This window comes from Octopus sinensis, linkage group LG10 (assembly GCF_006345805.1).
Source record: "Octopus sinensis linkage group LG10, ASM634580v1, whole genome shotgun sequence".
In the NCBI taxonomy this organism is placed as follows: domain Eukaryota; kingdom Metazoa; phylum Mollusca; class Cephalopoda; order Octopoda; family Octopodidae; genus Octopus; species Octopus sinensis.
The window spans coordinates 22,965,159-22,979,234 of record NC_043006.1 but is presented as its reverse complement, the minus strand read 5'-3'; the positions used below and the strand labels follow the sequence as shown (position 1 = coordinate 22,979,234).

General features: G+C 40.6%; 2 long non-coding RNA genes across 2 annotated transcripts in view; one reads left to right on the top strand and one right to left on the bottom strand.

The window, feature by feature from the left end:
* Nucleotides 1-394: 394 nt before the first annotated feature.
* LOC118765049 lies at nucleotides 395-11,159 on the top strand. Its single transcript, XR_005000893.1, has 3 exons — nucleotides 395-404; nucleotides 8,323-8,329; nucleotides 10,947-11,159. It is a non-coding gene; the product is annotated as an uncharacterized LOC118765049 (long non-coding RNA).
* Nucleotides 11,160-12,182: 1,023 nt separating this feature from the next.
* The window catches only part of LOC118765050, a 19,162-nt gene continuing 17,268 nt past the window's right edge, over nucleotides 12,183-14,076 (bottom strand). The window contains exon 4 of the long non-coding RNA XR_005000894.1: nucleotides 12,183-12,193. This is a non-coding gene — a long non-coding RNA (uncharacterized LOC118765050). The remainder of the gene's footprint in view (nucleotides 12,194-14,076) is intronic.

Genomic DNA, 14,076 nt, shown 5'->3' with positions numbered 1-14,076 from the left:
TCCCTTACATCAATAATCAGCAAGATGTTCGAAACCATCCTTAAGAAAAGTATGATGCTCCACCTCCAAAACACAGCCTCCATTTCTGATTCCCAACACGGCTTCGTGCCGAAGAGATCATGCTCGACCAACTTACTGGTAATGGAAGAATTGGTGACGTGCATCCTCGATGATAGTGATGCTGTTGACATCGTTTTATTGGACTTTGCCAAAGCTTTTGACTCGGTAAACCACCGCCTATTACTTGTCAAGCTTCAAGCATATAGTTTCCATCCGGATATTGTACGATGGGTTGGTGCCTTCCTCTCAGAGCGCTCCTTCCAAGTCCAAGTTAATGGTTCGCGGTCCGACGTCTCCAGTGCGAGCAGTGGCGTGCCTCAAGGTTCAGTGCTTGGGCCCTTATTGTTCTTAGCCTTCATAAATGACTTGCCCGACGACCTCACGCAACACACCCTTCTATTTGCCGACGATGTCAACTGGTCGCTCCTCGCGGTGGTATAGAGGATCTTCGTCGATGCCTCCACCAAATTTGGAGGTGGTCTAACGAATGGGACCTGTGTCTGAACGTGTCAAAGTGCTGTCATCTGCCTGTTGGCTCTCCTCCTGCAACTCAACTTGATTTCGAGCCGGGTCGTCTGCTGCTGGAGAGGACCGATCAGGTAAAGGACCTGGGTATCTTGGTGGATTCCTCCTTTTCGCCTTCGCCCAGTGCGTCCATGCTGCCAACAAAGCACGCGGAATTCTGTTCTTGATTTGACGGTCATTCGGAATGCTCACAGCAGCCATATTCCTACCACTCTATGTCACCTGGTGAGACCCATATTGAATACGGGATTCAAGCCTCTTCTCCTTATCTCCTCAAAGACATACAGCATCTCGAAAGAGTCCAGAAGCTGGCTACCCGCATGGTTCATGGTCTCAAAAATTTGTCCTATGAAGAAGGCTGAGGACGCTCGACCTTTATTCTCTAGAAAAACGCGGCCGCCGCCGTGGTGATCTCATTCTCGCCCAGCATCATAAGCGGAAAGTGTAACCTCTTGAAAGAGCTGTTCTTCACCCTGCTCCAGAGCGTCGGCTGCGGGGTCATTCAGAAAAGCTCTACCTGCGACGATTTCATCTCAATCGAAAGAGAGGAGCTTTCTCCGTCCGGGTTGCGGATCCGCGGAACAAGCTGCCAGACGAGATGGTGAAGATGCCGACGACCGCTTTGTTCAAAGCCTCCCTTGACCTCAAGTGGCCTGAACTCTTTACACGAACACCACCCTGTACTTAACTCCATGTCCCCCTACATGGCCTTGCTATTTGCTTTTGAGCCAAATTATCTAACTAACTAACATACTAACATATATATATATATATATATATATATATATAAAGGGGTTTGTATGATTGTGTATAGGGAGATATATATTGAAACATTCCTGTCACAACCTGGGACCTTGAAGACTGCTTAAATGCAAGGAAGTATACTAGTCCCTTAATATTTGATATTCAATATTTCATCTATTCAATAAGACAATCAATACTTCATTTCATTTTACTATATGTGTGTGACCCCCTTCGGTCAGACACTGACCATAGGTTTGCACCTAGAGAGTTACTCTCTGAGGCACAAGTCTGGGCAAGGTTGTTTCATGGAAGACCAGCAGTCGCCCATGCATACCGGCCTCCCCTCTCCACGTCACCGATGTTGTCCAAGGGAAAGGCAAGGGCCGATACAGCTTGGCACCTGTGACGTCGCAACTCATTTCTACAGCTGAGTGAACTGGAGCAACGTGAAATAAAGTGTCTTGCTCAAGAACACAACACGCAGCCCGGTCCGGGATTCGAGCTCACAACCTCACGATCGTAAGCTCGACGCCCTAACCACTGAGCCACGCGCTTCACTATTTTACTATATATATATATATCATTTATACTATATATTCTATATTCTACATTAACATTCTAAAGAATATAAATAAAACATAAAAAACAGGCAGAGTTGGACTTCCTTTGAATAATATATATATATATGTGTGTGTGTGTGTATTTCTGTTTGGCCTCCACCACCGCTTGACAACCGTTGTTGTTTTTTATGTCCACGTAACTTAGCGTTTCGACAAAAGCGTCCGATAGATTAAGTATTGGACTTAAGAAAAATAAGTACTGGGGTCGATTTGTTAGACTAAACCATTCAGGGCAGTGACCCAGCATGGCTGCAGTCCAATGACTGAAACACGGTCTATGCAAGCAATTTTCTTTTTACCAAATAGAAAATGATGGCACCGTTTTTTGGTCGACATAATTGCTAAAGATTTTCTTTCAATATCAGAAAAATTACATTCAGTAGAAGTTAACCTTTTTTTATAAATATAGCATTAGGTGGTAATCTAACGATAAAATTTCTGATATAAAATCGCTTTGATTAGCATCAATTGCCAGTGTGACGTCTTTGATAACATTTATAAAAATCTTTACAAACTTTGGTTTTCAATGTGACGTAATCGTTGGCATCAAATATCCACAAGTCAAAATTTTCAGAAGTTGTACTTTTTTTAAATTCTTAGATACATTTCACTGAACATTTGAATACGGAAGTTCGCTTTTCTTGCGTAATATTCTACTATTTCAGAATTCACTCTTCGTGGTACTCCGTCGGTGAGGAGGACAAGTGTTCGAGTTGATCCGATCAACGGAATAGCCTGCTCGTGAAATCAACGCGCTGAGGACTCAATAGACGCGAGTACCCCTAACCTTTAGTGGAGGCGCAATGGCCCAGTGGTTAGGGCAGCGGACTCGCGGTCGTAGGATCGCGGTTTCGATTCCCAGACCGGGCGTTGTGAGTGTTTATTGAGCGAAAACACCTAAAGCTCCACGAGGCTCCGGCAGGGATGGTGGTGATCCCTGCTGTACTCTTTCACCACAACTTTCTCTCACTCTTACTTCCTGTTTCTGTTGTACCTGTATTTCAAAGGGCCGGCCTTGTCACTCTCTGTGTCACGCTGAATATCCCCGAGAACTACGTTAAGGGTACACGTGTCTGTGGAGTGCTCAGCCACTTACACGTTAATTTCACGAGCAGGCTGTTCCGTTGATCGGATCAACCGGAACCCTCGTCGTCGTAACCGACGGAGTGCTTCCACCACACCCCTAACCTTGTTCTCAGAGAGATGTAGAGTGATAAAAGAAGTGACAAGGCTGATCCTTTGAAATTTAGGTTCTACTTATTTTTGCCAACAAAGTGAACTGGAACAACACGAAATAAAGTGCCTTGCTCAAGGACATACAGACCGCCAGGAGTCGAACTCATGACTTTATGATCGTGAGCCGAATATTCTAACCATTAAGCCACGCACCTTCACATTTCAGAATACCGACTATCAAAATTTACCATTTCTAAATATTTATTCCAGTTATTTCCTATCAAAAAGAGATACATGTAATATTTTAAGGACCAAAAGTCGACCTGAACAACCGCGTTTCTGTGAAATGGAATATTAAAAGAATGGTTTTTTTTCTCTTTTTAGTCGAGGGGGTGAGGGTAGTGTTCATGACACGTTACAGATCTTCAAAAACTGGAGGGAGGGAGGTTTCCTCAAACTGGAAACTAAACGCTTTCCATAGATTGGGTTCTGCCAAAGGTACCAAAATGCCATTCCGATGATTGTTAAACTGAGCGACGGGTTAAATCTACCATCCAAGCAGAGCAGAACAGGATTTGAACTCAGAACGTAAAGTGCCGGAACAACAGCAATAATTCATCCGGCCCGATGTTCTTACAATTCCACCCGTCCACTGATTAAGATTAGTACCGTTTTTTATCGACCACGAAACAATGATACCAAAGTTATCCTCGGTAGTATTTGAACTCAGAGTGCAAATAGTCGGAACTAATACCACGAAGCATTGTAGCCAACGTGGAGGCACGTAGCCTAGTGGTTAGGGTGTTGGACTCATGAGCGTAAGATTGTGATTTTTAATTCCCGGTTCTCGAACGAGTTTTGTAGCGCGCCAACAGATGCCAGCACACTGTTGCATGCGCAGTGAGACCTAAGCAGTGACCTTCATGAGGCAGTGTGCCGAGTGAAATCACTGTGTTTATTCCGCAAGTTATGAAATTTGTGTTTTTGTGATCACTTGTATGTTGTAGTCTGCAATTTTGTCATGGACAGGAAGTTGGAACAAAGATCCAACATGAAATTTTGTGTTAAACTTAGGAAGTCTGTAATAGAGAGATTGAGCATGCTTCGGCAAACTTACGGTGATGAAGCCATGGGTCGTACACAATGTTTCGATTGGTACGAATGCTTCAAAAACCGATGAACGTCCCTAGAAAACGATGTGCGACCTGGAAGACCTGCCACGAGCGACCCCGCAGAAATGTGGTTTTGTGCAGCGAGACTTCGTCCCCCAGGGTCAGACCACCGATCGAGAGTTCTACTGCGACGTTTTGAAACGTTTGAGAGAGAGGACATTCGGCGAAAGCGACCTGATCTATGGAGCGCGAAGAGTTGGATTTTTCACGACGACAATGCACCCTGTCACCGAGCTCTCCTCGCTCGCGAGTTTCTCGCCAAAAACAACATGCTATTGCTTCCGCACCCGTCATATTCGCCTGATTTAATTCCTGCAGACTTCCATCTCTCCCCCGAGATGAAAATGTAAGCGAAAGGTCGCCATTTCAACACCGTTGTCGAGACCCAGAGCGAATCACAGAAGGCCCTCGCCCTTGCTTACGGAAAGCGACTTCTAGGCCAGATTCCCAAAGTGGCAGGAACGCTGGGATCGGTATATTGCTGCGCAAGGTGACTATTTCGAAGGAGATGATGTTAAAACTTAGGTAAATAAGTTATTTTTTATTAAGCATAATTAGTCCTGGAACTTTTCGATACCATCTCAGATAATTGTTTTTATTAAAGGTATAATTGTTTGAAATAATAGCCATGCTTGCATCATTCAGTCGATTCATTACGGTATTGGTTTTCAAGTATAGTTTGTTCGCGGTAACTGTATCCACACACGTCATCCTAATAGATTATTTCATATTTTTTAATATCGTCTAAGTTTTTCTTTCTATTTGACGCTGAAAACTGGCACTTGCAGGTTTAATGCCTGAAGAATTTCGTATCTATTTCAATACACCAATAGAAAACGAAAATTGAAGAAGAAAAATTTGATACAGAACAATTGGAGAAAATATGCATTTCAGAACCGTGTGGCCCCAAAAGTGATGTCGACACACAAATGCCTTGAAATCTGTAAAAGCCTAGGTCCTTTCTCTACAGAAACAGGCAACAACAATTAACAAACATCTCTAAGACTACGATATAAACTATATCAGTAACACGATAGTAATAATAAAAAATCTGAAGTAACATTGTTATCTCTCTTCTATCAGCCCCGTACAGAATATAAACAGTATCTGAAAATTTGCGTCACATCACACGTAAATGTGTATATGTGTATGTCTGTGTATGTAGGTCTCCCTTTACATTTATCAAACACACACACACACACACATGTATAAATACATACATCATGGACTTTGAATTAGTCATCCCTTACAACAACAGCTTATCAGCCCTTACACACTTCCTAATCAGCCACCCCTTCCCTGTACCTAGCACTACGGCATTTCTCCGTTTAAATGAACCCACCCTAATCCTTAATTGCTTTTCTTTCTCTGAGAAATCTTACAAACAAGCTAGTGGGGTCACATCGGGAACTAAGTGGGGTCCCACTTACGCAACCTACTTTGGAGGCTACAATGAGGAGAAAATCCTTTCCCAATTTACGGGACTCACACCAGAATTCTATGATCATTAAATTGATGACTGTGTCGGTGCAACTACTTTCACCAGAAAACAGCTCGATAGAATTCATCTCTTTTATTAACTCTATTTGCTCGCCTTGGAATTCACCTCTAACATATCTGATATCTCCGTTCGTTTTCTGAACATCCCCTTCACAATCAACAATATCCACCTGCTCACCCCGGTCTACAACAAATCTACTGACTCCCATTCCTATCTCCATTACTCATCCTCTCATTGATTCGGATTTCGAATCCTAACAGAGAAAATATAACATTTTTTCCTGAATCGAAGTTACCCTTGATCAGTTGTGGGCTCTACAGGTCCAAGTCATTGACCGCTCCACTGCTCTCCTAACCTCTCTACACACCTACAAACCGTGTGTAATCATCCTCATCGGTGTCACTTTACCAACACCCCCTTTTTCACGCTGGTACGGGTTGGACGGATATATGGATAGATACACCGATATATAGATAGATAAACGTCCCCAAAGTCCATCCCCTCCTCACCGTGGTGGGGACGCTGGCAACGGGTAGTGTCAGAGCTATGCCGTCGGGAACTTCGGTTCCTGGTAGGGCCACCCAAGGCGGATTGGTCTGACACCGAGTGGTATTAGGGCCACAACCCGGCAGACTACGAAAATCCTCGGAGTGCCTGTTTCGGCAACCGGCGGCTCATCGGTCGTTCTGTCCCTGCGTCTGCGGACAATCTGCGGCAAACAGGATGTCTCTACATGTGGGATTGTTGGGGACCGCTTGTGAAATCCACATATTCCCACGAAACTTCTTCCATGAATTCTCAATGGCGAACCTGCCATGGTTCGAGATGCCTCGAGGGTGGTAGAAGAAGCCGACTCAACCCGCCCAGGGTGAATGTCGCCACAAGTACAAGTATGTAAGATAGATAAACCGATATAAATATTATACATTCACATACATAGCCACACGCACGAACACATACATGTATCTGATAGACTACACTCTCTCAACTACAACTTTTTTAATATTATTCGAAACACTATTAATGAGAGAAAATCGAGCAAGGAAGCACTACATAGTTGCTAGACTTGCTAGAAATAGCAGCCAAATCTCTCCCAAAATTACACCCTAGCATTTTAGAAAGCGATACATATAATGTGGTTCTGGATTACCACATTGATGAGATAATCACGCAGGAAAAATCCTTTTACCATTGATCTATATAATCAAGATTAATCTGGACTTAAACAATACCAATAATTGGAGGGAATTTTTATGGACTCAACATAACGTGAAAAAAAAATACAGATAACACGAGAGACACAGAAGCATCGCAAAAGAAGGATTCTTGTAGGTTCTTTGGAAACACTTTATCTCTGTCTTCTATTGCTTCCAGCCATGGCTCCCCTTCTAGTATGAAATGCACAATTTAATATTTTTTTTTTTTGCTTAGAGGCGCAGGAGTGGCTGTGTGGTAAGTAGTTTGCTTACCAGCCACATGGTTCCGGGTTCAGTCCCACTGCGTGGCATGTTGGGCAAGTGTCTTCTACTATAGCCTCGGGCCGACCAAAGCCTTGTGAGTGGATTTGGTAGACGGAAACTGAAAGAAGCCCGTCATATATATGTATATATATGTGTGAGTGTGTATGTTTGTGTGTCTGTGTTTGTCCCCCTAGCATTGCTTGACAACCGATGCTGGTGTGTTTACGTCACCGTCACTTAGCGGTTCGGCAAAAGGGACCGATAGAATAAGTACTGGGCTTACAAAGAATAAGTCCTGGGGGTCGATTTGCTCGACTAAAGGCGGTGCTCCAGCATGGCCGCAGTCAAATGACTGAAACAAGTAAAAAGAGTAAAAAGAGACTTGCTTAGACTTACTTAGAGAAGGAAGGGTGGTACCCATTGCCTTTTAGCAGGGCCTTAGTGATTGGTGAAAAGGAAGAGTGAAACTGTTCTCCGACGAGTGTGGACTCTGCTAATGACACAAAGAGCTCAGGTGAATGGGGTTAAAGTGTAATTGTGATGTGCTGTTAGCTACATGAAGATCTTTTCTGTTTTCGGGGTCGATAGATTAAGTACCAGTTGCGCACTGGGGTCGATATAATCGAATTAATCCGTAAATAATAAAGAAATAGGTAATGGCGGTGATGGTGGTGGTGGTGGTGATAATGTTAGTGGTGGTAATAATTATGGTGATGGTGGTAGGGGTGGTAGTAGCATAGGTTGCAAAGATGGTTGTAATGGTGGTAGTTGTGTTGATGGTGGTGGAGGTGTTGATGGTAGTGGTGACGGTATTGGTGGTAATGATAATGATGATGATGGGGAAAAGAAGAGGATGGTGTTGGTGGTTGGGATGGTGTTGGAGTGATGGTAGTGGTGTGTGGGGGTAGGGTGGTACAGGTGATGGTAGTGGTAGTGGTTGTGACGGTGGTGATAGTGATGATGAGGATAATGATGAAGTGGTGGTGGTGGTAGTGGTGGTGATGGTGGTGGCAACAGTTTTGACGGTGGTGGTGGTGATGATAATGATGATGATAAATGAGGAGAACGATTGTGGTGGTGGTGGTGGTGGTGGTGGTGGTGGCAAGAGTAGTAATGGTGTTGTTGATGTTGTTGTCGCTGTTTGTTTGTTTGTTGAGCGAAGCGTTCTTCGTCCCAGAGTGGGAGAAGTCCGAAACGTGGTCCTTTGCTATTCGTAAAACCCGCAGAAGAGGAAGCAGGTCAACCCCCGACACCGAGAGCATCGGCGGATGGATGAATGTGCATCCCGGTTCAGCGGTTGCGTAGGAAGTCGGGACAAGAAACAGGAAGAAAGAGTGAGAGAAAGTTGAGCGAAAAGAGTACAATAGGGGTCGCCACCACCCCCTGCCGGAGTCGTGGGGCTTAGGTGTTTTCGCTCAATAAACACACAAAACGCCCGTCCGGGAATCGAAACCGCGATCCTCCGACCGCGAGTCCGCTGCCCTAACAACTGGGCCATTGCGCCTCCGCTTGTTGCTGTTGCTGGAAGTCGGGGAACAGAAACGGGAGGAAAGAGTGAGAGAAAGTTGGAGCGAAAAGAGTACAACAGGGGTCGCCCCCCCCCCTGCCGGAGCCTCGTGGGGCTTTAGGTGTTTTCGCTCAATAAACACACAAAACGCCCGGTCCGGGAATCGAAACCGCGATCCTCCGACCGCGAGTCCGCTGCCCTAACAACTGGGCCATTGCGCCTCCGCTTGTTGCTGTTGCTGGAAGTCGGGGACAAGAAACGGGAGGAAAGAGTGAGAGAAAGTTGGAGCGAAAAGAGTACAACAGGGGTCGCCCCCCCCCCTGCCGGAGCTCGTGGGGCTTTAGGTGTTTTTGCTCAATAAACACACAAAACGCCCGTCCGGGAATCGAAACCGCGATCCTCCGACCGCGAGTCCGCTGCCCTAACAACCGGGCCATTGCGCCTCCGCTTGTTGTTGTTGCTAGCATTGCTTGTAGCAGTGATAGTGGTGATCTTTCCTTCACTCATTGACCTAATGCATCCACCACAAGGCTATTTCAATTGTTATTGTTGTTGTTCAACCTCTCACCTGTTACATGTGCCTGCTCTCTCACATGCAGTATTTTGTTTATTCAATCTTGCCTGATACACGACTTGGCTGCTGAAGCTTTATTTAACCACATTATATTACGTACGTACGTACGTACGTACGTACGTACGTATGTATGTATGTATGTATGTATGTATGTATGTATGTATGTATGTATGTATGTATGTATGTATGTATGTATGTATGTTTCTATGTATGTATGTATGTATATATATATATATATTATATATATATATATTGTATATTATATTGTACAGCTCACACATATTTGACTAATTAAAAATCAGACTTGCTGCTGAAGAAAAGTGATAGAGGAGGGTGTGCGTATGTGTGTGTGTACATATATATATATATTGTATATTATATGTATGTATATATGTATGTATGTATATATGTATGTATGTATATATATATAACTATGTGTGTGTACTTATATATGTAAATGTGCATGTGCGTGTGTGTGTACGTGTACATATATATACATACATGCATACACATATATATATATACATACATCCATATCTCTCTCTCTCTAATATATATATATACATACATACATATATATATATATATATACATGCATATATATATATATATTATACATATATATATATATTATACATATATATATATTATATATATATATATATATATATATATATATATATATGTATATATATATAACTATGTGTGTGTACTTATATATGTAAATGTGCATGTGCGTGTGTGTGTACGTGTACATATATATATACATACATGCATACACATATATATATATACATACATCCATATCTCTCTCTCTCTATATATATATATACATACATACATATATATATATATATATACATGCATATATATATATATATTATACATATATATATATATATATTATATATATATATATATATATATATAATAAATTAATAATAAATAAAACATATGCATATATACATACATATATGTACGTACCTACCTCTACATGTATATATACATGCATATATGGGTACAGGACGCCAAAAAATCGTCGAACACAATGAGAAACGAAAACATAAACACAAAACCAAGGAAATGGACATTTTTCTTAAACAACGCAAAAATAGAGTACAGGACATACAAAACAAGGAAAATTCCCCTTCTTCAGTCGCCTTTGTTTCATCTACTCCACGTTTCGAAGGTCGCATACATATACACATATATGGATAGAAGTGAAAGGGGTACAGTGGAATATCCAACGTTTTGGAGTCAATCCTTCGTCAGGGGGCAGAGAAAAAAAGAAGAAAAAGAGAAAAAGTCAGTTTACATCCTCTCAGCTTGAAAAACTGGCTGCCAAATGTGTGTATGTGTGTATACACACATATATACACACACACACACACACACACACAAACACACACACACACACATATACACACAGACCTATATATATATAATTAACATATACACACAATGATATCTATACGTACAAATTTGACATGGGCGATTGTTTCTTGTCTTGGGATTCACGGTCAAACAGCGGAGTGAAATTGCGCAAAAAGTTACACAGACGCGTAGAATGATCCGGTGGTGATGCTGGGCTTTGTATATTTTCATAGCTTCTATGGTTACCGAGATAATCTACTATAATAATACTTTTGTGTTTATGAATGAGAAAGGAAGGGGTGATAGATGAATACGGAAGGAAGGGGTAATGTATTACTTGGTAGTGGGATGATGAAAATTGCACGCTGAAAAATAAATCAAACAGCGTTTTCAAATCTTTGTGAATATATGTGCGTGTATGTAAAAGGGGGTTGGGTATGTGAATGTGTGTGGGCGTGCCTGTGTGTGTTGTGTGTGTTGTGTGTGTGTGCGCGCGTGCGTGCGTGTGCGAGCGCAATAGAAGTGGGAAAAAAGTCGTTCTAAAATTGCTTTTTAACGTAAGCGTGCCCAAACAAGTCGAATGCTTACACAGAGTAGGTTTTACAGCCACATCATCCAAACCGACCGGGTGAAACCGGGCTTAGCTGCTAGTATATATATATATATATATATATTATATATATATATATGTATATATATACGTATATATGTATCCATATATACATATACATATATAGCTATATATACATATATATGCATATATATCCATATACATATACATATATAGCTATATATACATATATATATATATATAATATATATATATATACGTACATACATATTATACACACACACATATATATATACATATATATATATATTCATGCATATATATATATAACTTAGAATAACTTAGAAAGGTTTTGGCCAGTATTGGCCCAGGCCATGTCTAACTTAATAGCACCAACTGGCGAAGTCTTTCAATTCAGGATTTGGGTACCAAGGCCCATTCGAGCAGAGAGTTATTGTTTGCAGAGACATATCCGGGTGTGGGTGGTTTGTCCGGGACTGTTTGAAGGAATTTGTCCAAAGACTTCTTGAATTTTGTGTGGTCAGTTTCTTTTTTGACGTGTCCTGGTGTAATGTTGAAGAGAGCGGGTCCAATTGAGGTGAAATAGTTGTGCCGTATTGTCGTTATGTGAAGTCGCATGGCTCAGTGGTTAGAGCGTCGAGCTTACGATCGTGAGGTTGTGAGCTCGAATCCCGGACCGGGCTGCGTGTTGTGTTCTTGAGCAAGACACTTTATTTCACGTTGCTCCAGTTCACTCAGCTGTAGAAATGAGTGGCGACGTCACAGGTGCCAAGCTGTATCGACCTTTGTCTTTCTCTTGGATAACACTGGTGGCGTGGAGAGGGAAGGCCGGTATGCATGGGCGACTGCTGGTCTTCCATAAAAAAAAAACCTTGCCCAGACTTGTGCCTCAGAGGGTAACTCTCTAGGTGCAAACCCATGGTCACTCATGACCGAAGGGTGTCTTTTATTGTCGTTATGTGGTACGATTTAGATTTTTGTTGTGGACGGATGGCTCTGTAATGTGAATGGTGTATAGGATGTATGGGGGGTTAGTGGTATTAATGGAAAGGTTAGTAGTGTTCTGTATTATGTTATGTCTTCATATTGAGCAGTGGAAGGTATTTATTGATGAAAGTTGCCTCTTTATTCATTCTTTGTTGTATTTATGTCTTCTGTGAACATTGATAGAAGGGGAAAATTAGGAAATTAGGATTAAGATTCCTAGCACACCTTTCTATGTGTTCACTAACGTGTACCTGTCTGTATTGTGGGTGGCGGATTTGCTCTTTGTGGAGAGTGGTTCTTCGACATATAATATATATATATATATATATATATATATATATATATATTATATACATATATATATATATACATAAACATACATATATATATACATACATACATATATATACATACACATAAATATACATATATATATATGTCGAAGAACCACTCTCCACAAAGAGCAAATCCGCCACCCACAATACAGACAGGTACACGTTAGTGAACACATAGAAAGGTGTGCTAGGAATCTTAATCCTAATTTCCTAATTTTCCCCTTCTATCAATGTTCACAGAACACCTAAATACAACAAAGAATGAATAAAGAGGCAACTTTCATCAATAAATACCTTCCACAGCTCAATATGAATACATAACATAATACAGAACACTACTAACCTTTCCATTAATACCACTAACCCCCATACATCCCATACATCATTCACATTACAGAGCTATATCTACCCTAAATGCACCAAATCCAGAACTATTTACCTCCCTTACCTATAATCGTTTTACTCAGGGACTAGTAGACAAGACACCGTTCATTAATCGATGTGCAGTCAAAGCAATGATTAGTAAATTTACGAAACCTGTATGCTTTTGAATCTCTTTAACAATTCATAATAATGACTTTTATTACTTTTATTCATACCTCAGTTCATCTAATTGTATATATCTATCGTTACTTTTCATAAAAAGCCTTTACTTTTTTTTGAATTCCAATGTGCTTTTCGCTTATTTCTCTTCTTACTTTCCCTTTACATTTCCACGTGCAGTTTCTATTTTTTTTGTAACATATTTCTATTATATATTATATATATATATATATTATATACGAAATAAGAAAATGGAGAAATACATCTAAATCAATATCAATTACCAGAGATCACTACCACATCACATACTTTATTAAACCACCACATAAGAAACTATAGGGTTAAACATAAAAAAGTAGAGCAAAACAGTGTACATAAAGGAATGTACATAAAAAAGTGTACATAAAAGAGTACTGTTATACAATAAGTAGAATATATATAAGAGAATATAAATATAAGTAAATATAAATATAATACTTCACTAGCAGTATATTGAATATATGTTATCCCATAGAGGGTTGCATTTACAACCCCTATCTCAATTTGTATATATATATATATATATATATATATATAATGACTTATTGATGTGCTTAGTTTCTCTTTCTTTCCCTGACGGGATGGTTGCATTGTTTTACATCATTTTTATTCCCTCTGGAATAATCTAAATGCTTTCTTCGAAAAATATCTTGGAAGTATAAATGATTTGAACAATACCTGCGTTTGACTCCATTTCTGAATTTATATATAAAACTTACATAAATAATATATAAATATATGCATATATACATATATATATATATATGTACATACCTACATTTATATGTATATATACATGCATATATGGGTACAGGACATCAAAAAACACAATGAGAAACGAAATCATAAAAACAAAAGCATAGAAAC